Consider the following 25,228-nt stretch of genomic DNA (forward strand, 5'->3'; position numbering starts at 1 on the left):
ATCAAAAATGGAAACTGTAAAGCGTTTAAAAATTTCACTTTTCATTTAAATTTTTTTCTTTTGTAACATGTTCATGAAAAATGGTACATTAGTATCATTAAGTTTTCCAAAATCACTTGTTATAGTTTTTCAGGTACTAATGATATTCTGTGAGATAAGCATAAATTAATGGAGACTGATTTGACTTTAAATTTATTTTAAAGTAGATATTTAAAATACAAATCTGTCTTAACTGAAAAAAATCAAAAAAATTTGCCTAATATTTATTTATTTTTGCAAAGTACTTTATGACAGACAATCCACTTACCAATGATTATTATTATTATTCTACATTACAGCATACTACTTTTTACAGGTATTAGGCTTTTTCCATCATTACACAATTCACACATATAGAGTACCATTAGCACCTGAAAAATTTAAAGAAGTGATTTTGGTAAAATTAGGCATCATGTTGCCAGGATTTGAAGTTGTACCAACATATTTAATAGAAATAATTTTTTAAGAGATGAAATTGAAAGATATATTCAATATTAAAGATAATAAAGTCTAGATGTAATATATAAGTAAATATATTCATTGCAAATAAGTGATACATACGATGAATTTTGAGATACCCGCAGGCTGAGTATGGTGACGTTGACTGGACAGTTTCGCCTTCAATCTGCATGCAGACCATTACCCCACCTAACGCGCCCCGACCGATACCACATCTAACGCCCTTCAACCCAGCGGCCCTCCTGGCGCCCGTCGGATGTGTACATCCCTCATCCCAACGAACCTCTATCCCGTTCGGCAGCGTTCCCGTTTCCCTACCGCACATCTAGCACACTATGGATGAGCCGCTTCCCCCACCCAACGTGCCCTGACCGATACCACACCCAACGCCCTTCCACCCAGCGGCCCTCCTGGCGCCCGTCGGATGTGTACATCCCTCATCCCAACGAAACTCTATCCCGTTCGACAGCGTTCCCGTTTCCCTACCGCACATCTAGCACACTTTGGATGAGCCGCTTTCCCCACCCAACGCGTCCCGACCGATACAACACCCAACGCCCTTCCACCCAGCGGCCCTCCTGGCGCCCGTCGGATGTGTACATCCCTCATCCCAACGAAACTATCCCGTTCGGCAGCATTCCCGTTTCCCTACCGCACATCTAGCACACTTTAGATGAGCCGCTTCCCCCACCCAACGCGCCCCGACAGATACCACACCCAACGCCCTTCCACCCAGCGGCCCTCCTGGCGCCCGTCGGATGTGTACATCCCTCATCCCAACGAAACTATCCCGTTCTACAGCGTTCCCGTTTCCCTACCGCACATCTAGCACACTTTGGATGAGCCGCTTCCCCCACCCAACGCGCCCCGACAGATACCACACCCAACGCCCATCCACCCAGCGGCCCTCCTGGCGCCCGTCGGATGTGTACATCCCTATCCCAACGAAACTCTATCCCGTTCGACAGCGTTCCCCTCTCCCTTCCACACTTCTACCACACTTTGGATGAGCCGCTTCCCCCATTCAACGTTCCACGACCGATATTCTACTCAAGGCCTCCCACCCATCTACCCTCCTGGCGCCCTTCGGATGTGTAATATATCCATACCGACGACTCTCCACCCCGTTCCACGACGTTATATCTCCGCTGACAGAACCCGCTGATCACCACTCCCTTCTGCAACGTTTCCTCTCCGCTGATCTCAACTTCTGTGGTGTTTCCTGTTCACTGACAACCCGCTGATCACCACCCCTTCTGCGGCTTTTCATCTCCGCTGATGGAATTTACTTTATAAACTGATTGTAAGTTGTCTGTGGAGCGGCGACTGTGGTACCGGTTGTGTGTATGACCTTTCAGCTGTGTTGTAACATCATTTCGACGAGGGCATCTTAAACAACCAAACATCACTGTCAGCGTTAAAGCCCATCAGGCCTATGAACATGGGAGGGGGGTGTCAACCGAATGCGTCACAAGGCGGGTGTCTTCCTCTACGGAGTGGGGATGCCGGTGGGATGGCGACTGCCCTATCGGGGGCATTGATCCCGGGGCATGCGGCCGTGAATGTTGCATCTCGATATTATGAAGTGAAGTAAATGTCTCCGCAGACCGGAGGCCAACTATTCCAATATCTGGAGTATGAACTAAAAATGAGTTCATTAAGAAAGCTAGGAGTAAATTCCGTTGTTGCGGGCAACATTTCTGGTGGCATGTTACTAATACTATTGCCTCAATCTAAGCGACATTTACAAATTAGTTCTGTAAAATGTAGAACTAGGCGCGGGGTTCGTGCTTCCACGAACTCGGTCAGCTTAATTAGAGCGCAACGATGTAGGACATTCATGATGTCCGTATCGGGCCTGCAGCGAAGGCAAAAGATGAGTTAAAAAATCACTACCGAGGCATTTAAATCGGTGGCATCCGATTCGAGGCCTGGCTTATTACTGTGAGCTGTAATCAGTTGATGATCTATAAGATGACTGCCGTGTTAAAGCCCATCAGGGCTAGGAAGGGGGTGGTGGCGACCGGAATCGTCACAAGGTGGGCGTCTTCCCTTACGGGGCTTCGGATGATAGAACTCGCTGAATTCTCTTCTCCGGAGTTTCCTCTCTGTTGATATAACTCCCTGAAAATAAACCATAAAATACATGAAAACTTAATATTCCGTTATCATAGCTACAAAAAATTTATCGTATATTTTATTTCAATTTTATATTACGTTTGGGATTAAAAAGATTCGATGGTATTTTAAATGTTCATACTGCAGCTTAGTTAGATTTTATTACACAAATGTATATAATATTATCGTTTGAAAAAAGTTACGAAAATTAGGTTTAACAAAATGATTATTTTATAATATAAAAAATAAATATTCCTGTAAATGTAATTAGTATTGCTTTTAAAAATATATTGTGAATATCAATTAATTTTTTACACTAAAAAATTAAATGAATAAATAATACTTTTCAATATATCTAGAGATATCAAGTTTTAAGAATTCAAACGCTAACAACCAATTGTTATATGTCAAGGTTTTGGTGTAATATTTTACCATTTCATCTATTATTAATATTATATATATATATATATATATATATATATATATATATTGAAAATATATATTAACAAATGAGAAGAATATATAATAAATAATATGGTTTTACAAATATAACATGACCGATAAAGTCAAACTGAATGTGTTTTACGGCGTTGTATAAGAATAAACTTGATAGTTTTTATATTTTTTAAATAAAACAGCATGTCCAACAACTGTCTGTATCTCGTGTACTTTTCACATCCAACGTAAAACGAACATTCGGTGACGAAACACACTTTTTGTAGGTTTAATTGCAGCTTTGTTAAATGAGTAAATTGTTATCAAAACTTGTAGAGAATTCAATTCTGAGAAAACTGTTTTAATAAAACCTGTGAAAAACAAAAAAGTCACTTTTATTATTTAAAAAAAAAAACTTAACAGAAAAATGTTAGCAAATGTTAGCAGAAAAATGATTTTGAAAATATAAAACAGCCGTTTTTTGTACAATAAATTTAGACCTTCGAAAAATTAAAATACTTTTAATCTACTGTTCTTTTAAAAAATACACATTGTGGCTTATATTTCGTTAATTGACAATAAATGTTAGAAGATTCTACGACTGACATCGATGCACTTTTCAACGCGTTTCCTTACATTCTCTATCGCCAACTAGTAATTGATGAGAGCGCCCCCAACCGCCTTGATGAGGGCAGCGGCACTGAGAATGCGAGCGATCAGTTCATTGCGTGTGTCTACCTTTTGCCTCCATACCTAGCATAAATCACCCCCATAAACAATAACCTAAGAAAGTAAGGTCCAGTGATGTAGGTGGCCAATTTACCGGCCCTCTACGTCCAATTCATTTAACAGTAAATTTTTCATCTAACAATTGTCTTACTTCATTCGTGAAATGTTTTGTCGGTGATCAATGAAGTCGATAGTACATTTCAATTCCTTTCACCGATGGAAAATTTTAAAGCGCCGTACGAAATTGTTTAAAAATTCCGGATAATTTCTCTTCTGGTTTTAGTATAAAAGGATCTATTAATTGGTTTTCGATCGTGCCACACCAAACGTTCACCGAAAATATGTTCTGGAAATTTAATTCGATTACAGCATGTGGGTTTTCTTCAGACCAACGGTAAAGTATTCCGTGTGTTGTTAATGCCATTACGAGTAAAAGTAGCTTCGTCCAAAAATAGAATGAATGGAATTAACTGGTAATTATTGTTAACCCTATGACAAAACTGCAGTCGTCTGGTACGGTCACCAAGAGGAGATGTTGAAGTTTCTGAACATAAGGATGCAATCCGTTATAGTGTAATGCCCTTCATACGGTATTTTGTGGAATATCGAGTCGTATAGAAATTCTTCACGTGCTCGTACTAGGATTAAGCTGTTAGTTAGCCGGTTTTAGCGCCTGAAGAATGTTTTTTCTTGTCATCAACGTATATCGGTTGTCGTTCAGATGAAACATGTGCACTGGAAACTTATTTTCACGAATATTATTAAAAATTCTACAAAAATACTTTACGGTTTGGAAATATTCGTCCAGGATTCCTACGTTAGTATTCTTCCACCGCAGCTGCAGTATCTCCATCGCAAAAGCGGTACGCAAAAATCATATCGGTGTATTCTGGATGAGTGGAGAGACGCGGTATTTTTTCAAAACAAAGAACTCCAAACAGAATTTCACTTTTTTTTAATTCAGTTTCAATTGGAGAAATGCAGGTACAGTTTATAGTGCAACAAACACAAAAATACTGCATAACTTGATTCTCAATAATAATTTAACGTAGTCAAATTTTTGTGAAAAACAACTAAACCGCTAACGTTTAATATTAAATAATCATAATTTATAACAATGAATAATTTTCAGATTAATTTCGAAGCATACAATTATGCATATAAAGTATATTTTTAAGCACATAAAACACACACACACACTCACATGTACATTAGAATATATTATTTAGCAAATGCAAGCATTATAACTGGTGTTTTCCTGGATTAGTAGTAATTCTAACAAATAATATCTTGAAGTACATTATTTTATTCAGTTGTTTAAAACGTACTCTGTTATCTTGTACACCTAGCATAGTTCATTAGAGTTTTGTATTAGGAAGGTATATCCAATATATCATGGAAAGAATATCTGTATGTGAAATAATTATTTTATATGTATAATAAAATAATTATTTTTTTTTTTTTAAATATTCATCGCTAAGAAACAACTTAACTGACGCAGTCGGTACGACGTCTTCAAGGAGTTAATGAACATAATTCTTCATCACTTTCCACAATTCGTGAAGACGACAAACACAACGAGAATAAAAGCCTATTATTCCAAGGAGTGTAATGAATTAGTGTATATTATTAAAAATAATTTTATTTTTTTGTGTGTTATATTTTTTATAAAGTAAATTTATTAAAAGGTGTAGAAAAAATTAAATCGGTGTGAATCAGTAAAAATTAAAGTAGTAAATAATAGTGCACTATCACAAAATAATTTTATGGTAAGTAGAAAAGAACTAATAATATCAAATTTAAATTCTATTATCAGTCGCTTTTAATTTGCGTAATTTTTGTGCGAAAGAAATCTTATTTGGACAAAATGACGAGAACAGTGTCGAGAAAGCTATATTTTGACGTGATCCCAGAATTCTAAGGTGATCCGACTTTATTAAATCGATTTATTACTATTTTGCTACAAATCTGTAACAAGATTTTATGTAAACAGTAACCCATATTTTCAGAATGAACATTTGCTTTTAACAATTTGTCCAAAATAAAATCGCCTGTTTTAGAATTAATCGAAATAGTTACAAACGGGTCGATGTTAGAGAAAAGTGATATTGAATGCTTATTTAGGTAAACGTGATTGTTTCAGATTAATTTTAGAAATGGTAAAATTAAAACATAACTAACAAAACACCTTTTAATTTTTATGAGAAGATCTAAAAATGATTAAATTTTCAAACAGAGGACCTCTAATAGCAAATGTTTTATGGGAATATGTTAAGAAAATTAGCTTTAAGAGTCTTTATTAAGAGGTTTGCAGAACCGGTAGGTTCACTTTATACGTATTAAAAATCGCAATTAACTTGAAGATGCTTTAAGCATGTTAACGAATGATTTTCAATTTAAAATAAGTAAATGTAATTCTAATAGCAATAATAATAATAATTTTTAAGAAAACGTACTCCAAACAAAAACCAAAATAATTTTAGATTTAACCGATACCGAATCCTGCAACATTTTATTCAAATATTACCTATCGAAAAATTCAATACCCAGAAATTACCTTATAGAAATCCCAATTCCTTTATAAGATCGCAGTTTAAAAAAATATAACAAAATTTCAACGGACGACTATTTCAAAATACAACCCCAACCAGAGACCTCAGTTTAAAAGGACTCAAGAAATATCCATGAGTATTACAAAAAAATTCAATAGAATCTCCAAAAAAATAATTTAAATTATATCTTATGCAGGAAATAATATTAGTAATGCACGAGCGACGAATCTGCATCACACAGCGGAACAATATGCTGACCTTTCACGAGAAATAGGTAATCTCAATATCTAAAATAAAATTAGTTTAAAAAATAATAAAACAGTAGAAGAATTTGAAACCGATCATTTTTTTAGAGTAAATGAACTCGGGAACCGTTTGTCAATTATGAATTTACATTCGGAAATTAATGACTGCCATAACATCGGTACACGAAGTAGATATAGGATATTAATCGATACTGGAAGTATCAGATCTTTTGTAAGAAATTTATTGGCTTCAGAGTGTCTAGGTAAAGACCTTTTCGAAGTAACCACGGCCACGGTATGTCGAAAGAAGAATTTTTTACTATAATATCATTAAGAAGTAACCAATAATATAGATTTATAATTATTATAAATATAACTTTATAAATAAGTAATTAATAAATATTATTTTTATTTGATTTTCATAAAAATTTTGATTTGCTATTAGGACTAGATGATTTGAGGGAAATGAAAATCGGTTTAGATTTTGTAAATAATAAATCAACGTGTAGAAGTATATAGTAGTGCCTATATATTATTTTAATACAATTGAAGAAATGCAAACAGAGCACATCTGTTAAAAAAATAAGTTCCACAGTGTAGGTACGCACGAAGCGAAATATTAGGCTTCATGTAGAAAACGTAAAAAACAGTGAAGTCGTATTGTCTTATAGAAATGTCAATGGACTTGAAATACCACAACGTATAACTACAATCAAGGACAACATAGCCTACTGTATAATAATAAATTCCAATTAGTAAACAAAAAATTAATATATATTAAACCGATTTTAGCAGTAACCACAATTGTGTACCAATAATAAATAAAAATTATAAATATTATGCTAATAATAAAATGAGTAGTAATTTTAATAAGATTAGTCGCGGGACTAAATTTATCGACGATTAGAATCGATCGTATGAATTCTGAAGAGAAAAAAGCAATATTAATTTTATAAAAAGATTTGCGGATATATTTCACGTTGAAGGAAACGATTGGTAACGTTTACGAGACAAATAAAACAAAATTCGTACAACTGATGAGATACCAGTTTACACGCGAAATTACCGCTATCCCGAAAAATACAGAAATGAAGTTGAAAACCAAATTCAAGATATAGCAAAAAAAAATTATTCGATCCTCATATTCGCCCAGGAACTCTCCAGTTTGGATAGTACTGAAAAAACCTGACCTTATGAAAACAAAAATTTAGGTTAGCGTTTGATTTTATAGAATTCATAAACAATAGATGATAAATTTCTGCTTCCGAATATAATAAACATTTTAGACGAGCAAGATAGGAAAACCCCAATATTTTAGTACGTTGAATCTCGCCACAGGATTTCATCAGGTACAGGTGGATATCAGTAGCATAGAGAAAACAGCGTTCTCCACAAAAACAGGACACTATGAATTTTTAGGATGCCATTTGAATTAAAAAATAGCTCACCGACCTTCCAACAAATTATGAATAATGTATCACGCGGAATAAAAAACGAAATTTGCTATGTTTATCTTGATATTATTTATTCAACTGGTTCAAAGGAACAAAAAAAGGTTTTTGTTAGATTTAGATAGGCTAATTTCAAAATTCAGTTAGATAAAAATTGAATTTTTACGAAAAGAGGTGTCTATTTAGGACATCCTGTGACAGCAGATGGTGTTAAATCAAATCCGGATAAGATGAATGAAATTAAACGTTATCCGATATCAAGGACCGCTAAAGAAATTAAAAAAGAATTTTTCGGTTTATTAGGATATCATAGAAAATTTATAAAAAATACTGTTACTATAACAAAATCACATACTAAATGTTTAAAAAAGAACGCGAAATAAATATTGAGAATCCAAATTATGTAAAATGTTTTGAAATGTGTAAAAATATTTTGTTAAATGAGCCGATACTACAATGTATTTTATTAAACTCACCATAGATGCCAGCAATTTTGCTATCGGAACTGTTAAGCCATAATGACGGCACATATCTATCCATCGCATATGCAAGTCGGACTCTCAGTGATACTGAAATAAATTATTTCACAATAGAAAAGGAATTACCGTAGTTAGAGCGACGAAATATTTTCCTCCGTTTCTTTACGGAATAAAAGATTAAATATTCACCGATCATAAATAGCAATGGTTATTTTCTATTAAGGAACCAAACTCCAAACTTTTAAGGTGACGATTAAAATTAAAAGAATTTAACCACAAAATAGTTTACAAAAAAGAAAAGAAAAATCAAAATGCGGATTTATTAAGAATACAATTAAATATAAGTGAAAAAAAAAAAAAACAAATAAGAATGTTGAAACCGTGCCAGAAGATACAGATGAAAAGACAAAATTATTGACGAACTGATAGTTTATATTTTCCAGAACTGTGAGTAGATGACCAGTCGATGATTGTAAATGTAGATGACTGCAAAATCACGGAGAAATTCAACCGATTGAAGATAGTCACAAGAATAAGGTCAAGTCGAGGAAGATACTGACCAGACAATGCGTTCAAATTACGAAGGTAACACGTGTGAAAATACCAATAATTAGTTGATGAACCACTTAGTTTTGGAAAAAATCAAGTAACATATTAAAATTAATACAAAATAACCCGCGTAAAATTAAAATACAAAAACCGTTTGATAATAATAAAACTAGATTAACAGTGGAAATATCCAAAAATAAATTTTTTAGCGATATTAATTTTTTAGAAGAATATTTAGTTCCTAATATAAAATATAGATTGTATTTTGAAAATGATTTTTACGAAAGATTTGCACTGTTTTTCGCCGAATATTTTAAGTTTACATATTACAATTAAGATGTACAAATAAATTTTTGATATCTGTAATGAAGAATTATAAGAAATAATTATGTAGGTAAAAGTAATCACAGACGTACACAAGTAACCTATTGACAAATTAAACGATAATTTTATACCTCGAACTTAAAAGTACATATCCGAAATTATATAAATGTGAAATTCATTTAAAATTAAAAAATGAAAGAATTCGTTTAAATTTAGAGATAATTTGACTCCTACACCATCTAAACTACTGCAAGTAGTTCATATCTAAAGTGTTTTTTTTTGAAAAACAAAAATGTTTGTGAATTGTCGATAGTTTTTCTAGGTATGCACGAGTGTATCGAATACAGGATCATAAGCAATCGAAGTAGCCGATAAAATTAAATTAATTCAAATATCACAGAATCCTTGAAACAATTATTTCAAAGTAAAACAAAAAATAAATACGATAAAAAAGTCAGATCAGTCAATAAACAATGAAAAACAGCAGAAATAGAAGCAAGACATGATACAAAATGTAAAATACATTTGTCAAAAATTAAATGACCTCGAAAGATTAAACAGATATAAAACAAAAAACCTTCATCCACTACAGAAACTAATCCTTATTTAAATTTTGTTGCATATCCTAACTATTCCTAAAAGGAATTCATCTCGAAGCAGCTAAAATAAATAACTATTAATTTGGAAGTAGTCCCGATAGAATTAGGTTCTGCCAAATTGGAAGCCTCTTACCATACATTTATTCATTATTATAGTTTAGGTAAAGTATTTATTCGAATCGTTTTAATAATCATAATTATACGATCGTATAATGTAAGTAAAAATGAAGATTTTGTGACTGATAATAGACATAATTCTAGAGATTAATCAAACGAAAATATTAATAAATGAAAAGTTAGGAGAAATAGTCTTGTTAAGTAATAAAATAAAAAATAAACAAGAAGGTATTGTACATCAGATTAATGAACAGTTCTCTGTTAGTACAAATATTATAAAATGGCTTCATAAAACAGTTAATGTAATTGAAGATAATTTTAAGAAATTACCCAGCAGGATGTTAATAATGAATAAAAGATTTTTTTTTAAATTAGAAAAATTAAGAGATTTCTTTAACAAGATAAATATTTTGTATAATATTATTTTAAGTTTAGTTCAAGATGTTGAGAATTCTATGGCATTTTTTAAATTAGGAATGCTGCAGCACAGCGATATTAGAAAGTTATTTAACAAAACAGAAAAGGTTTCCGCATTACCCTTAATCAACTGTCATTGGAACCAAGATAAGAAAATATAAGAGAATTCGAAAGTTTATTCAAAGTTAGTTGTAAGATTAATTCTGAGGATGTAGCGTATTTTCTTAAGTTGCCAATCGTAGAACAATTAGATTGTATTTTGTATAAAATGATTTCTGTTCCGACCAAAAAACAATCACAATATATGACAATTATACCAAAAGTAGAAATTTGTTACGACAAAAATTAAAATTATAAAAATAAAAAAATTATAGGTTTAGAGAGAGTAAATGTGGCAATAAAATGTCCTCAAAACACTTCAAGGAACACACCTTATTAGTCTTACAAAACATTTTCGGATAATATGATTTAAATTCTGATGATGCTCAACACAGAATTTTCTGTAAAAATAAAAACATTAGATTTAGATAAAAGAATTTTGGATAATTTGTCATCTGTTAGAAAACAAACGATTGTTAAAATCAAGTATCTTTCTGAATTTTATTATCGTATTTAATTTTAGTAATTATTATTGTTTAGGTAATGTATCGTAACATATTTAGACAAAGACAATCTGAGCCTGCTAATCAGCAGCCCTCGGAAATTTTTATTTGGGGAAGGAGGAGTTAGAATGTAGTAGTTAGTGTACCTAAGCATTATTACTAGTATTTATTCCATGAATAGCAGTTATTCAAAGAAATATTTTGTTGAAGCCTTTGATGTTATATAATTTTTCTTTAGTCTTGGATTCGCTTCGTTAGAATGAAAATCTAACATTGTATTAAAGTTTTCAACTCATTCTGTTAGAACGCACATCTAACATTACTCACAATAAAATCTTGAACTTGCTTGGTTGGAAGGTATATCTGTGTTCTTTTTTTTGTAGGGTTTTAATTAACCACACACACCTCAGGAATGGTCGGTCTGAAGTTGTTCAAGAGTACGACTGGTACTGTATTTACCGGTACAGTTACATAAGTTGCTAATGACTGGTGATTGTTGATGCGACTATAAATAAAAGTATTAATTTTTTTTTTCTTTTGTCTTCAGTCATTTGATTGGTTTGATGCAGCTCTCCAAGATTCTCTATCTAGTGCTAGTCGTTTCATTTCAGTATACCCTCTACATCCTACATCCCTAACAATTTGTTTTACATATTCCAAACGTGGCCTGCCTACACAATTTTTCCCTTCTACCTGTCCTTCCAATATTAAAGCGACTATTCCAGGATGCCTTAGTATGTGGCCTATAAGTCTGTCTCTTCTTTTAACTATATTTTTCCAAACGCTTCTTTCTTCATCTATTTGCCGCAATACCTCTTCATTTGTCACTTTATCCACCCATCTGATTTTTAACATTCTCCTATAGCCCGCATTTCAAAAGCTTCTAATCTTTTCTTCTCAGATACTCCGATAAAGTATTAAAAAATTTTTAAAGTATTAAAAAAAAAAATTATTTAACATGAAGATATCTGAAAAAACAAGTTAAAATATCTAAAGAAAAATTTATAAACTAAATTTAAGGAATTTTAATATATATATTTAAAAATTATATTTAATAAATTTAAATAAAAGTATAAAGACAATCATGTCAAAGAGAGAATTGTTTTGTATATACATTTATTGTTTACAGATTTTATTGTTTTATAGATTGTTTTATATAGATTTTCAAATTTACCTTATTTTACAACCAAAATATAAAATGTTGAAAAATATAAAATAATTATATACTTCTATCCGCTGTTAACTCATTGTGTTTATTTTCAATATTTCTCCAAATTATGTCCTCATGTCTTCTACTTTCAAAATTGTATAATAAATATGAATGTTTATTTTTTAATCGTAATTTTTGAACGGTTGCTATGAAACAGAAATTATTATAAATAATTTTATTATTACTTTAATTATTAACTCTGTATACCTCTTTAATTACTTGCTTTTTATAATCGATAATGATGTACTTTATCCAAATACTGAAAACTTTCCACTAGATCAGTACCCGATGAAATAACAGTTTAAAAATAATTATTTTTTATACAAAAAAATTTTAAATATCGATTTGGATACGTTTTTCTAGATAAAGTACATCGTAGAAAATATCAAACTAATCTATCATTATAGAAGAGTAGATGAATCGGCAACCGATAGGCCCGTAAGCGATTATCCCTTATTTTTGATACGGAAAAAATTTTTTTAAAAATCTATCCGTAATGATACCTATTTTAAATTCACTTGTATATATTGGTTATACTATTAATGAATATATTATTAGCTTATTTTTTGCTAAACAACATTAAACTCTGGTATATTCATTTACACTAAAAAATGTTAAAATTAAGTATTTAATTTTTTGAACTACATTCAGTGTGATGCATATTTAATTGGATTTACTTGTATTTCCCCAAAAGTAGAGAATAAATAAATGAAACCCAAGAAAAGCGATTAACTCATTTGAAAATCCCTACCGTTACAGGGAGAATATGATTTCGTAAAAATTTACAAAATTTGTTGAATGATCGGTGTAGTGGTTATCTACACCGTCTTCTATCTACCAGTCTTAGGTTTAGTTCCTGGCCAGGGTCTGATATTTTTTCACCTATAATTTCGTATACCTTATTATTGTTCTTAACATATATGCATTGCTTGTCTTAAATCATAACACAAAAAAAAATTAAAAATTAAAGTGCAATAAATAACCATTGAGGTATTACTTAAATAGCCAGAGATTTTAATGTCTACGTAGATACTTTCCTTTTAAAATTTTTCAAAAATGTTAATATGCTTTGTATAAAATATATGCTTGTCAGATAACTTATTAGCTAGTTTAGCCTTTGTTTTTTTTAGAAATTCATTGAGTGTTTGCATATATTTAAAATCAATAATGCCTTTTTTTGGATTTAATAACCATCAATGCCAGGAAAGTATTACTAATTTGTTGTCAGATTTTTTTCCTTCCTCAAAACCCTCTGCATATCAATTAGGTAGGAAGATTTCTTCTGTGTAATTATATTTTATTATATTCTTTTACTTCATGTGTAATAGGTTTACGCCTTCTACTCATCGACATTAAAGTTCTTCTTGGTCATTTTTCATCCTCCATTATTTTTATGTATTTCTGTAATAACTGTATCTCTGAATGTTTGGCTTTATTTAGCAGGCATTTCAGCAATTAGACATATTGTGATACCACTAAATTTTACAATTTACTTTACTTTTATTTAACTAAGTTTATGATTAAATTTTGTTCTTTTGAGCGAAATTCTTTTTCGCTAAAAAAATGTTTTCAAAAAAAAAAACATTTGTTTTATCACCAAAAAAAAAATTTCAGTGTAAAAGTGTTAGTGAATTTTCTTATCACTCCCCCCCCCCCCAAAAAAAATTAGTTGAAAGTTGAAAAGAGACCCAAAAGACAATTTCTTGTCCTGAATATCAACAAAAATACAATGATATAGAAAAAATGGAGAATAATACAAACAAACGCCTGACAAAAATTCATAATGTGAAAGTATCCCTCATAAACTGTTGTTTGCCCCTTTTTTGCTTAAGGGGTTTCATTAAAGATTTATCACTTTTGCCTCCTAACTTTGTTGAGCTAAGCCTTCAAATTAAAGCCGCAGTTGCAGAGGTAACGCCCGACTTCCAGGCCACAGTCTGGAATGAAATCGACTTCAGGTGGGATGTAATCAAATGAAAGCGAATGTTGGGTGACAAACTTTATTGTACTTCTATAAAATGAGACCTCAACCGAATCTGTAAGTTATCTCGATAAACTTTTATATGCTTTCAAAGTTGTGAATCTTTTTTGAATCGCTCGATATTTTCAACGACTCTTTGACGCGCCATAAATGTAATTAAATGTGTGCTTGTCACTGTCTAAATGTTGAAACAGACAGTACGATATTCAGAGGTGCACTGGTGCCGGAACGCAGTTCTGTCACTGCTTTTTCACTTCTTTATAAGTCACTGAGAAATAAAAAACTGCCCTTTCACATAAAATTTTTGTTTTAACTTAAAGCAGATAAAAAATATAACCTAAATTACAAAAATCAGAGGGTAAGAAAATGAACCTTGCTTCTGGATATCCGTAGGTAATCGGGAACAAAATAAGTTGCTAGAAATTTAATTCACAAAAAAAAAATTAAAAATTTACCGTGAAAAAGATACGTTTTGCTTCTTATCAAAGTAAAAATTGAAATGAATTAGGATTTTCTTAACATTGAATACATAGCAAGCTGTCTGTGGTTGTGGAACATATTCTTGTGGTCTGCTATAATACAAAATCAAACGGTCTGGTATTGGAAAATTTACGAATGTCCCCTTGGTGGTCATCGCAATCTGGTTTAATACGAGTACTTCACTGCACATATACTGATGTGTTCGAATAGTCGGCTAAATTATCAATTACTGTGAGGCATGTCGATATGAGGGTACAGTAGACCTTTATTGGACTAAATAAAAATGCCGATGATGACATGGTGGCGGGGCAGGGACTCCCCAAGACATCTGGGAAATAGAGGTTACGTCTCTCCCCCTCTTCGGCGGCTGTAGAGAAGAAGAAATCCAAAGGTAGTAGTCGGCGTTCCTTGTCCCCCAGTGGTTTCTTGAATGGAGGAGGAGGAGCAGGGAGTTGGTGATGGTAAGGATCTTAAGAGGAGGCTGAAATATATGGCAAATAACACAGCGAATCTATTACGCCACGTTAAAGAGTTGAGTTCTCTTGTTGAACGTAACCTGACCGAAAATTTGGAAATTAAAGCGTGTTCTCGTAATATGGATGGCACGGTAGATGTGTTCCGTGATGCTCTTGATGACATTGTTGTGGAGTCCCAGGAGAGACACTCAATGCAGCCGGAAATGGTGAACGAGAGTACCCAAACGTACTTTATCATTTCGGATGTAGCTTTTCAGAACCCAGATGTGAGAATGGACCACGCTGTGTCCTAATCTGGTGTGAAGCTTCATCGTATGATTGATGACAGTGTCGGTGATGGAGATCTCGAAAGGCTGGTCCTTCGGGGCTGGCCTGAGGATGTTTTCCAATCCTCAGTTATGGTGGGGGACACTGCCGGCGTGTAAGAAGACACAGGTTTTGCTTGAATGATTCATTTGGCGGCAGGGGCTGATCACCCGGGTCACGTCCCTGTTTTCCATGGATCAGAGACCTGGTTCGTTCGGGTAATTGACGGCGAGTCAAGTCCTTGTGGTTCAATCCTTTGTTCAGAATTTGTATGAGGACGGTGTTGTTTCACAGATTGACATCGGTCACACTGATTACGCCCTCATAATTGATTCGGCGGCCGGGACCAGGAAGTGGCCTCCATTTTCTGTCTGTCGGATACCCGAGTTATGAAGGATGGTCACAGTAGGGCGGTGTTCTTCTCAGGGACTTCGGGATGGTCGGCCAACCTTTGACAACCTCCTTGACAAGCACGGGAACCCTTCCTTGTCAAGGACATCGATGTTCTAACTACTCAGGATGAGTTTGTGACGGAACTTCGAAAGGTTACGGGGAAGTCAGTGTCGATAGACGTTCTGTCCATGCCGCTGGCTTATGGTGAAACGCAGGTGGTCGCTGTGACGTGCCACCTATCCTGGCATTGGCCGTCGGAGGTGTCCGTATTGGACGGGTGGCTTGCAGAGTCATGAGGGGTCGCTTGAGGACCTTTTGTTTCCGCTTCTGGAAGCCGGGCCATAGAGCCAATTCTTGTTCTGTGCCAGACCGTATTGGCCACTGCTTTACCTGTGGTGAGGCCGGTCACCTGCGGAAGGATTGCCGGCGGGAGTCTCGGTGTCCTTACTGCAGGTCGCATGAGCATGCAACCGGGGGCCCGGGATGTAAGACTTCACCATAAGATGCGGCGTCTGCTTAGCGCTGTTGTGTATCTGTGGGGGACAACCCCGTCCAGGAGGAATTTGAAGCTCCGGGGTCCCGCCATCAATGATTGGCCGGGGACTCCTTCGCAGCACCTTCGGGGAGGGAATGTAAGACCGTAGTCCCGGTGGGGGATCCCTTTGGGGGTTCCTCATTATAGGAAGGGCGTAAAGACCGGAATCCCGGTGAAGGGTCCCATTGAGGTAGCTTGAGGCGATGACATCCCGCAGGAGCAGAGTTTATGCTTGGCTGCGGACCCGTATCCGGGGGGGATACAGAAAAAAAATGCATGCTATTAACATGTATACAGAACCTTTTGCAACGTGTTGGTAGAAAAATCGAACAGGATGAATTCACAACTTATTTAACCTAAAAAAAAAACTAACAATTACTGTCTTTTTTAATTTGTTATATAGAGTTCATTCAGTTTATATGTAAACTATTACAAATATACTTAAAAATTATTCAATTCCCTGTAACATGAAACGTCATTCGTTAATTGTCTTTATTGAAAAATATGTTACAGCAATTTTAATATAAGTTAAGCACACACCATGAGTAACTTTCTAAAATAATTGCAAAAAATCAGAAATTAATTTTTTTTTTTAATTAATTATTCATGATGTCTTCAAGTTGCAGCTAAGTTAAACAATTGTAGTAATAATAATTTATTATCTTCCAAATGTGTAAAATTGGTTTTTTCTTGACGAATTAAATCAGTACAGAAAGCTTTTAAAGCGTGTACAGTATTTAGAAATATGGAAATAGAATTTTGTAGCGAATTAAAAATACTATGCCTGACCGGGATTCGAACCTGGGATCACCGGATGTAGTCCCAGGTTCGAAGACCGAGATACTGCAACTGGGCCACGAAGATTGACTAATGAATACAATTAATTTTAATAAATTTTACTAAGAAAGCTACTTTTCTTTTTTTTTCGCCATCTAACCGAAATTAACTTTTTTGCAGGATAATGTTAAAAAGATTAAAAATTGAAGGTTATAAAATCAACGTGTTAAAAATAAATTCAGGTTTTCGATCTAGAAAATTAACTTAAAAAAATTGATATCATTCTATATGCGACAAATTTTCCTTCCAATCGTTTATAAAATTTATGTTTTAAGATAATATTTATAAAATAAATTGAAAAAACCAAACTCATTGCTCAACGGAGAAAAATTATAAGAGCTTTTAATTTTTTGTTTATTGTATAAAAAATAAAAAAGTAATTCACGCGGCTAAAGCAAGTCCTACTATAACTGTGGGTTGTTTCTAAGGCACAGCTTACACACAGAACTTAATTTTAAAAAACTTATTCTTTTATTTAAATATAATATTTTTTCGTACAATAGCATTGTACGCGATTTTCCAAAACTTTTTGTTGCAAATATTGTAATTTTTTAATTGTTAACAAATGCGCTCAAGAAAAATATGACCTTATTTAGACGAAATCTCTAGATACTGAGGATGACCTTGGTCTACAGCCTCACCGCAATGACCTTTTAAATTGAAAATTTAATAACATCAATGCCCCATATGTAGAAGTAATCTGACCAAGTCTGGTCAAAATCGGTCCGCCAGTTCTGGAGATATAAGGTGATTTAAAGGCTAACACCGAACACACACGCGCGCGCGCGTAAATATGAACATTATCATTCAAAAAAATTCCAACCGGTTTTTTGGGTTGAAATTTTTTTATAAAATACAGATTTGTTTTTATTGTGTCGGTAAAATAAATTACAAATAAAATGAAATTCCACACGACCGATTATTAATCTGAATTTAAAAAAAAATACAAGTAATGTTGTGTTATTGTTAACACTTGAATTTAGATTTACGTTTACAACATTATATTTGGAGCAAAACATAAATACAATTAAATTTTTAATTCTTTTATTTTTCTAATATGTATGTTGCAATCTGTTCAACTAGTGAACAATAAGCAACAGACTCAGGCCGACCATTCCTGAAATATGTGGTTGATTGAACCCCAACCACCAATGTATCCATCCGGTATCCGGTATCCACCATCTAATATTTAAATTCGCATAAAAGCAACTAACTTTTACTAGGATTTGAACTTCACAACTTTCGACTTTGAAAATCAGCTGTTAACAACTGATTTGCGATGAATTAACCACTCGACCAGACCATTGGGCTAAGTAAAGTGAACATAAACAATAGAATGTTATCTAATAGAATTAATTCAATAATCAGAATAATTTATTTATACTAATCTTCCATAGGTTTTTATTATTTTGTTACAAAATGTATAAACAACGAGAAAGCTTAACAATTTAAATATTTTTATTGTTTCTTTAATATACTAATTTTAACCAACAATCTATGTATTGAAACACATAAAATTACGAGAATGTAAATATGTTTTTAACAAACATTTAAAACTTTTAAGAAAATGTCCTTTATCCATTCTGATGAAACAATAAGAAATGAAATCATCATTTACTTTATAATGGAGCTTTTGAACAAAATTATACTCGAGTAGTTGGACAGAATGTATGATATGCCATGCTCTTGACTTATTGATGTTTGTAAATAGCTGTAAATTTAAAAACTTTCCCAAATAACTCAAGTGTTTTAACATGAAAGAGATTATAAATATTATATTACGATTGGAAATATGCAAATGATAATGTAATTCTATAATTTATTTCTAAAACGTTATGCAATTCTAATTTGATTTTCAAACAGAGATTTTCACTTTTTTCAATGATTATACCTTATATAGGAATTAAATGCACTGACAAGTACATATTTAGTTATATTATCAGATAATCCACTAATTTTTTAATTATTTACTCCAAACCACTTTTACTTTTACCGGTTAGGAAATATAATAAAAAATTAATATCTTTCAACACTAAATAGATTAAAATTGCAATAGAAGGACGGACACTCAAGGGTCAAAGTCGGAATGATAATTTTTTTAATAAATAAAAACTAGGACATAGTAATTGGGCCACAACTGTCTTATGTAATTACTATTATACTAGTTAAAAACTGTAGTCAGAAAATGGTTTAGTAAAAAAGTAAATGAATAATCGAGAACCTAATTCCTAACTAAATATATGACTCGTTTCTCAGCGAACATTTTCTTTACTCTTCTTAGACTTCATAGATAAAGACTTACAAAGATCATCTATTTCTTTCCTGAATGTGATACACGTTTATGAATGTTTAAAAATGTTATTTTGTAAAAAATAGGTCATACCTAAATTTTGAGGATGGTATTTACTTCTGAAATTTGAGATATACAAAAATTAAAAGAAAAGCAATTTTTGAAGTACGCTATATCCCAAACTTATACTTTGATTTTGTATGCTAGATTATGTATTTTTCTCCATCGTAGTGGGTGAACTTACGCTCCTGGATTTCCTTCTTCGGAAGAGGGAGATGTACAGGGGAGCGGGTAAATGTGGAGGCATCACTTGTCTGGAGATGGCAGAATAGATGGGAAAAATCGACAAAAGGCAGTGGGGATCAGTTGACAAAAACACGGGGAACAGTTGACAGTTGACTCAGTTCCTTTCCGGTCACGGATGTTTCAAGGCACACTTGTGCCTTGAAACTTGTGTGCACAGACACTGAGTCCTTCTGTGGATTGCGATTACTGCAGGGAGGAAGACACCGTAGAACAGACGGTGTTCATGTGCGATCAGTTCCTGCAGCATAGGTAAGCATGCAGGAGAGAATTTGGCATGCTTTCCCCAAAAAAATATCATTGGGACTATGCTTCAGACCGAAAGATCGTGGCATGCGGTGTCCATGATGCCGGTTAAGATCATCTGCACCAAGTTGGCGGAAGATGTTTACTACCTTTGAGTCTCCCTTAAGGCATGTTCTTGGTCCCAAGAGATTGAAGTTTAAAAATAAAAAAACTCAGGATTCCAAAAGGTTCGAGGCGTATGGCCAGCAATGGAGGTGCGGATTGAGACAAGTCAACATTATCGCAGCACCTTGTGCTGCGATAATACCATAAGGTGGGCCCAGCATCCCATGTTGTAGAGGAGAGGTTTTAGTGGGTTTTTTACATAAAAAACTGAAATTACACGCTTATAAAATCCAGATACTGCAGGAATTGAAACCCGATGATGGTGTAAAACGTTACGATTTCGCTGTTGCAATGTTGGACAGAATAAGTGAAAACGAATCATTTTTAGAAGATATAACTTTTACAGACGAAGCTACATTCCATATGAATGAATGCGTTAACAGACACAATTCACGAATATGGGGCTCTGAATACCCACACGCAATTATCGAGAAACAACGCGATTCGCCTAAAGTTAATGTTTGATGTGGTGCGATGAAAAATCGTGTAATAGGGCCTTTCTTCTTTGCTGAAATAACAATTAATGGAGTAGTGTATCTTGACATGTTAACCGATTATTGCTTTCCTCAGCCGGATGAACTCGAAAACATTCATCGACTTCATTTCCAACAAGATGGTGCTCCACCGCACTTCAATGCATCGGTCACGGACGCTTAGAACGAAAAATTTGGAGATCGATGGATAGGCCGGCAAGGACCCATACTTTGGCCTCCAAGGAATCCAGACCTGACACCTTGCGATTTTTTCTTGTGGGGGTACATCAAAAGCGTTGTTTATACACAGAAAATTCGCGACCTAAACCGCTTAAAAAACAGGATTAATGAAGCAATGACAACCATTAACGAAGAAATGTTAACTAATGTTTGGAGAGAAGTTGAGTATCGTTCGGACATTTTTCGAGCGAATAAGGGCGCACATATTGAAATTTATTAATTATGTAAAAAAATATTTGAGACGACAAATTTGAAAAATAAAAAACATAGACTGTAAGTAATTCTATTTTAATTTAAACCATGTTCAAAACCGCACCATTCTTTTACGATAACCCTGTAGTTCATTAATTAAAATTGCCTATAACTGCGGAACCAATTAAAATAAGTACCACTTATGATATATCGTTGAAAATCTCTCAGTAAGGACTTATTACTGCAGTTAATAAAAAGTCCAACATCCAATTTCTTTTAGATTTTGGGGATTTTTGGGCCCAGTCGATTGCGATCAGGTCTAGTGGTGAACGCGTCTTCCCAAATCAGCTGATTTGGAAGTCGAGAGTTCCAGCGTTCAAGTCCTAGTAAAGCCAGCTATTTTTACACGGACTTGAATACTAGATCGTGGATACCGGTGTTCTTTGGTGGTTGGGTTTCAATTAACCACACATCTCAGGTATGGTCGAACTGAGAATGTACAAGACTACACTTCATTCACACTCATATATATCATCCTCATTCATCCTCTGAAGTATTATCTAAAACGGTAGTTACCGGAGGCTAAACAGGAAAAAGAAAGAAAAAGTCGATTGCGATCAAAAAAGGGTGCAAAACTAGATGTTACAGCAGTCCTAAATCCAAAATTTCAACATTCTATAGCTAATGGGTTTTTCAGTTATACGTACGTACAGATGTCACGCCGAAACTAAAAAAAAATGGATCAGGGTTGGTCAAAATGGATATTTCCGTTGAAGTCTGAAAACCGAAAGTTTTTGCGATAACAATACTTGTACTATATGACAGCTAATTACTAAATACGAACGAAGTATAACTTAAAAATGTATAACTTAAAATAATGTATAATGTATAACTTAAAATGTATAAACAAACATAGATTAAACTTCATACAATACTTTGTCTTAGTATTAATAAATAAATAGATCTCTCTCTCTCTCTCTCTGTGTGTGTGTGTGTGTGTGTGTGTGTGTGTGTGTGTGTGTGCGTGTGTGTGTGTGTGTGTGTGTGTGTGTGTGTGTGTGTGTGTGTGTGTGTGTGTGTGTGTATGTGTTTGTGGGCGCGCGTATTTTTATTGTAAATATGCTTACTATAGACTTAGTAATCGGCTAAGTTAGATGAATTTAGAAATAGTGTTATCACATCATTACCGCCTTATATACCCCTCGTTAATATTTTTTATAATCTATAATAATTTGTGACTCGGTTATTTTTTTGAGCATTTTCAAGTGATTAGATCAGTTTTAGGACGATTCTAAGATTTATTATAGAATTATATAATTTTTAATTTTAATATTAATTTTGCGAATAGGCATCTTGGTTTAGAGTTTTCTTCACCGTTGAGAGTGTGTGTGTTGTTGAGGGTTGATGGTATGTTGCCGGGCCAGGTGCACACCCTTACTCTGTTATTATTGGTGCGGAGGGGATCACGTGATGCGCACTGCTGCTCTGCGCACCTCGCCTCTCCGCCTCACCGTAAATAAACAACCGCCTCACCTTTTATTCTCCACCTGTTCCGTTGAAACGGGTTTTCTATTAATGTAATAAGATTAAATAATATTTAAATTAAATTATCATAATTCCCTATAATTAATCTACAGTATCTTATAATAAATAAATAAAAATATACATATAATCCTCATTCATCCTCTGAAGTGTTACCTGAACAGTAATTACCGGAGGCTAAAACACGAAAAAGAAAGTATACCTAATAACATATGTTTTGCACCAGAAATTACCGTTTATTATATATATATACTAGGACATCATTAGTCGTAATAAAATATATATGTAAAAATAATAAATAAATAAAAATAGCATTATTTTACGTGAAATTGTAAAACCGGCAAGGAGTTAAGTGTAATCTAATATACTGAAGAGTAAATGTCTGTTATTATCGGCTTAATATTTATCGAATTTCCTACTCTGATTAGAAAGGTACTCAAGGAATTTGTGAGTGCGGTGTATAGTAACGCTTTACCAGACTATGACGGATGATTCCGACGTAGCGAATATGCATGAAAAGAGCCTTTATGGGAATATTCGGTGCTGAGTTTTGTCTAATTTTAATTCTATCTATATCATAATATTTCGGCGATTATTTTTCAATGTCGTTCATCATAAGTCCGCAATGTTATACAACCCTAGTAAAGAGCTTTCGTTCCATTCTAAGAAATGATTTATCATACGTAAAACAGCCGATACGGCTTACATGGCGTTTTGCTTACATCTTGTTTATGAGTGATTTTTACGAGTATGTTTAAACGTTTATTTCGGGTTGTTGTTTTCTGAGTGAATATTGTGTATACGCTTTATAAATTAATTTATAAACTTTACCGTATATTTGCATACTGGACCGTTATTTTTAGTTCTTTTTCATAATAGCTTTATGTATATGGTTTTCTTATATTTGAGATGGCACTTCAAAAAATGAATATTTTGACACTTTAGACCGCTTACAATAGCGATAGCAATAGTGAGAAGTTACATGATATGTGTAAATAGATATCGTTGTTGTTATTACCTGACGATGATGATAATTATGCTAATGAGATCGGTGCAGGTGATGCGGTTAGGCCTACTCAAAGACTATTGAATGGGTAAATTACAATCGACCTGATTCCTTTCTTAGGTCCTCCAATTTTACTGGAAAATCAGGTATAAATGTGTTTATTATTGATCCAAATGACGTATTTAGTATTTTTAACCTTTTTATAACCGATGAATTTGTTGATACAATTATAAAACCCAAAATCGTATAAGCAGCTAATTTTCTGTCAAATAAAGTTCTGAAGCAGTTTTGACGGTTTCAAGGGTGGAATCCAGCAGATAGTAATGAAATATTTTTACTAACTGCACTCTACATTTCGCATGGAATGATTTGGAAGCCAGAAATTAATAAATATTATACAAAAACCACTATTTGCAACCCGAGGTTTTTCGGTTGTTATGGTACAACGTTTCAAACTTTTCTAGAATTTTAAATTTTACAAATAATTTTCCACCACAAAAGAACAAAAGATTATAAAAATACACCCTGTCTTAGAATATTTAAATGAAATATTTTCTTTCGTTTACCCATCAGAAAGGAAAATAGCTATGGATGAAAGCCTTTTGTTATGAAAAGGTCGGTTGATTTTGTTCAGTTACAGGAATCAAACGGGCTAGATTCGGAATCAAAACCTATTTTTTCTCTGAATCAAAGTCTGGATATATTTATAAGCTACTAGTATATACCGTAAGTGAAAGGGAACTAATCCGTAACGCAAATTATGGGAATGTAACAAATGTTGTACTTATTTTGACGCAAGACCTGTTTCAGAAGATTTATTGTGTGTATTTCGACAGTACCTATTGTGGTCCAGCGTTGTCTATATTGCTTTATATTTTTAAATATAAATTCACTGAACCGGTGGGAACTGTAAAGTATAGTATTGAAGGTGTCCCTAAGGATTTTGTAAAACAAAAATTGGAGAAAAATGAAATGACACCATCGATTGAAAATTCAGGTCAATTATGATATTGAATTTGAGCGATCAATAGAATGCGCTATGTTTGTCGACTCAGCACGAAGTTCTTCCAGTTTAGGTAAGAATAGAATGGCAAGATGTCACCGTTCCTTCCATTATAAATGATAATATTTATATGCGGTGTGTTTGTTAAAATGGATCGGATGCTTGGAGCATACCTTCTTAAATATGTGCAATGAATTTCCACATATTTTGGATCAAAAATGTGGAGGACAGTACACACATCTGCAGTCTAGAGAGGCCTTGGTGGAAGCAATTGTTGAAAAACAGTCTGTAGCCAAACCGAAAATAGGAAGACCATCGCTAGAAGAGGATCCTTTGAGGTTGAAGGAAAGTCACTTTCCAGAGTACGTATCTACAAACGGAAAGAGAGCAAATGCTTCAAGGAGACGTGTAGTGTAATCACACAACAACAAGCGG

Source organism: Lycorma delicatula, chromosome 7, assembly GCF_047948215.1.
Source record: "Lycorma delicatula isolate Av1 chromosome 7, ASM4794821v1, whole genome shotgun sequence".
Taxonomy (NCBI): domain Eukaryota; kingdom Metazoa; phylum Arthropoda; class Insecta; order Hemiptera; family Fulgoridae; genus Lycorma; species Lycorma delicatula.